Genomic DNA, 4,425 nt, shown 5'->3' with positions numbered 1-4,425 from the left:
GCTGCTGGATATTTGTGGGCAGCGCTGTTCGAACCAGCCAATCAGAGCGTTCGCTCTGCTGGGGGCGGAGCCTCAGCCTCACCTGAGGGTCATTTTACTGAAATCCATTCATAGAAAGAAAAAACATGGGAAAAGTGCATAACTCAGCGGTGAAGGCGTTCCAGTAGGAGTTTTCTTTGAAACAACCAATGACTGAAATGAACTATAGGCTCAAACATTCACCTTTTCTTCTTCTGTGTTTTTGTTGTTTTTGTTTCGTGGTCATGTTGTATTAAAGAGTGCAACAATTCTCTCTGGAATTAAATGGGCAAGCATTTGTGTAGTTATAATTAGTTAAAGTTATAAAAATATACTGAACATAAGCGTATATAGTATTCTACAATCCAATTTTTTATACCGTTAGGGGATTTTGAGGGCTCCGGCCCATTTTTCCAGCTTCCCTCTTCAAAATACTTTGAGCAGAGTTAAACGCAAACATATAGAAACCTGTACCTCACATTAACTCCAATACTCCAATGCTGCTTTAATATTGCGATAAAATGGGCTTGCTTTGCTCCAAAGTACAAACATTTCATCACTGAGTTTCATTGTGTGCATTTCTCTCTCTCAAAGATACAGACAGGTGGCAGAAATACTGATGCACATGGTATTGGTGTGCAATACAGCAAATTATTTTTGTCAGCGTCTCCACGCTTTCCCTAATGGTTGTGTGTTTCCCTGTGTGCCTCTCTGTGTGTTCAGTTCATATAATTTCCCAGTATAGTTTTGTATTACTTTCCTTTAAGCAAATAAAGGTTTGTTTTGAGTTCACGTTCCATCTGCGAGTCTGCGTTTGGGTCCTCTCCTGCCTGCTGTGCACAGCCGATTCTTGACAGTATCGATTTTATCGCACTAGTATCAATCTGATACCAATACCAGGATTGCTATCGATATTCACATTGATCTGCTCACAGTAAATACATTGAAATGCTGAGCGAAGCCAGCTGATTCTGTATTAAGATGGCAAGACTGAGAAGAAGATAAATGCTGGGGCACAACAATAAACAAGTGTATTGTGCTGTTATTGGTGCCACATAGTTCACATGGCAGTAGAGTGGCAATTCAAAGATAGAAATTGTAAGGTAAATGGTGAATGAGGGTTAATTTAAACATGTTCACTACAGGATTAGCAAAAAATATATATTTTATTTTGGAAAATGTGGGAGCTGCAAAGGCAGACGTCTAGCTTGATGTTTTGGAGTCCCTGAAAAGTGTGCCAGTCCTGGTTGATATGTGTCAAACACATGAAGAAGAAGAACAAACACTGCCCTACTTTGTAGCCAACAATAAGAGGATGAGTCCCTTCACACACATCAAAGTATTTTTTAATGTACTATTCAGGGTCTCCTGAGGGGAAAAGAGGTCAGGTTTGTGTTGAGTTTCAGCCACACCCTTGTCAGATGCTGTTTTTAAGTTTCCTGAAACTGAATAATGTTCAGCTGTCAAATAGAAAACACACGTGAAACTTGTTAAATGCTACTGGTGTAATGGATTTTGACATTCCACAACAAGCTGCTCCTTTTAATCATGAAATTTCATGATGGCCATACAATATTTGCTAATACTACCATAATTCAAGCCAAACCAGGCGTTATTAATAAGCTTGAAACAGCCTTGTAATACTAGTTGAAGCTGAGGACAAAGTCTGTTTTCCAATCCATGTTTCACTTCTCACTGCTGAGTTCTTTCTGCATTGTGATGTTTTTTCTCTGTTTGTTCAAATCTGTGTGTTTCTGTTATTACAAGTGAGCCACAGTTACTTCCTACAAACCGGGAAAGTGCCGGTTGGCAGTAAGAGGGTGACTCAGAGGGTGTTCTTTTATTGCCAGATCAGCCTTTTTATGGTGGCAATTCAGACGTTTAACAATCAATTTCTGGATTTTACTCGGGCGTGCCAGTTTCAGCTTAACACTTTATGAGAACAGAGCTGTTACTGATATTAGTAATAATTATCCACTCCAGTTAAGTCGGACTGTAAACCATTCATAAGACCAGAATATCTAGTGACACATAAGTGCCACCTAGTGACAGTGAACAGTTGTCATTGCATACAAACATTTTGTCTGCACTGCAACAGAGATGACATACAGGTATTCATTCTTTTCTGAGTTTGCTTCACTTACTACATCCTACCTATGCTTGCTTCTTCACCTCTCCTGTGTGCTGTTCATTGCCTTGGATGGCTGACCCCAGGGATTTAAATCTACCTTACAGATCTCTGCTCCTGACATGTTCACCTTTCCATCGGTCTCCGTGTCATTCACACACATGTATTCTGTCTTCAGTGCATAACTCCGCCTCTGCAACCTCTCTTCCACCTGCCCCCTAATCTCACTATAGATCACAATCTACAAATATCATAGTCCACAGAGAATCCTGCCTGACGTTAACTGTCAGTATGCCCATCACCGCTGCAAACAAGAAGGGGGTCAGAGCAGGTCTAATCCCACCAGCAGCACCTTGAACCCGTCTGTCACTCCCATCACACACCTCCATACTGTCTCACTGTCCTCATACTCCTCTGCCACTCCTGACTTCCTGTCTTGGTACTCTATCATACTCTTTCTTTCATCTACAAAGATATAGCACAGCTCCTTCTGACTTTCTTATACTTCCCCATCAAACTCAAAGCAAACATCACATCTGTACACTCTTTCTTTTTTTAGTATGAAGTCATACTGCTATTCACTGATTGTCACCTTTGTTCTGAGCCTAGCTTCGACAGCTCTTCCCCACAGCTTCATGATTTGGTTAAGCAACTTCCCTCTAACCCTCTTTAGTTACTACAGCTCTGCACATCAGTCAGTGCACGTCTTCTCCATTCTTCAGTCATCCTAACTCTCCAAGATTGTCTTAAACAGTCTGGTTAGAAAGTCCACTGATCTCTCTCCTAAAAATCTTCATCCCTCTAAAGGTATGTCAACTGCACCAAAAACCTTTCCACTTTTCATCCTCTTCATAGTTGCGCTCAGCTAATCATTCAAGGCCAAAAGGGATTGCCACAATATTGTGACATTAAATCAGCATCCAACTGGGACAAAATGTTTGTGAAGCATTTGGGATTACTGGAATTTCACAGAATTCACAAATCTAGACGAACAATTCAACTAAATTAAAAACAAATAATTTACTTTTCATGTTTCAATGCATGGAAAGGTATCTGAATTCCGAAAAAACAACTCCTCCATAAGCTACTGAGAGTCCAGTGATCCAATAATTAAAAAAACTGTGGTTTGTAGAGATCATCCCACTTTAAAAAAAAAAAAGGTCAAGTCTGTTTACTGACAAAGTTTGCTCTTTTCTAGAATGAATGGCTGGTGTGGATCATATGTGGATTGCAAAAACTTTCACAGGACCATCGACGAGTCCCTGCAAAAGAGGAAAAGACTACAGAAAATACAGAAAGTGAGTGTTCAACAGTCCTAATAACAGCACCTGTCTACAAATCCTACTGTCTGCTGCTAATCTCTCTGAAAAAGAGGACAAAAAGAGACCAAAGAACATTTGTGAGGAGAGCATGGTGGAGGGAGAATCATTTTTTGTGCTGCTTTTTCCTTTTAGTTTGTGCTTCTAGAGTAAGAAATTCACTTAAAGAGGTGTGACATTTTATAATAGCGCAAAACACTAGATTCTACCTTGAACCTTTTAAAACTTTATTACTGCACTTTATTATTTCTGCAAATTGCATTCTTATTCGCTTTATGTCTGTTTTCACTTTCTGATGGTAAAGTTAAATGGAAGAAATTACATTTAATGTCCATCACTTATACAATTCGGGGTTAGTGAGCTTATCCCCATCAGCCAGCCTGTCTGCCATTGGGTGAGAGGTTCCCAGTCTGGGCTAAGTTTTGTGTCCAAATGCACAAGTGTTATTTTAGGACATTTCTCGAGAAAAAGCCAAGACAGAAAATTCAGGATTAAGATTCAGGTTTTGACTTTTTAGACAAGCACCAAAGGGACACAGATTTTGCAACACTGTGTGCCAGACTCAGTATTTCAGTATTTTCAGTATTTATTTATTTATTGTCATTGTCAAGAACAATGAAATTGCGTTTGGGGCTTCCATACAACCCAAAAAACTCTGGCACTTTCTCCTTCTAAGGCTGAGATCTGTGGATTCAGTGATTTCTTTTTACAAAGCACTTCCAATCTCATCTTTTTAAATTTGTTTTTGGGGTAATTATCCTTCATTTGTCCACATAAAAGCTTCCTTGACATTAAAATGTATTTTTTAAGAGACACCTGGTCTAAAGGGCAGCAGATGTTGCAACATACAATAATAAGAAAACACAACTGATATTCAGTACAGATAAGTGAACACTAACATGTGCGTCATGTGCAATAACATATCACTAAAAGAGCAACATTAAAAGCAATCACAGCAAT

This window comes from Astatotilapia calliptera, chromosome 17 (assembly GCF_900246225.1).
Source record: "Astatotilapia calliptera chromosome 17, fAstCal1.2, whole genome shotgun sequence".
NCBI classification, from domain to species: domain Eukaryota; kingdom Metazoa; phylum Chordata; class Actinopteri; order Cichliformes; family Cichlidae; genus Astatotilapia; species Astatotilapia calliptera.
The sequence above is the reverse complement of the archived record's forward strand: the minus strand, read 5'-3'. Positions refer to the sequence as shown.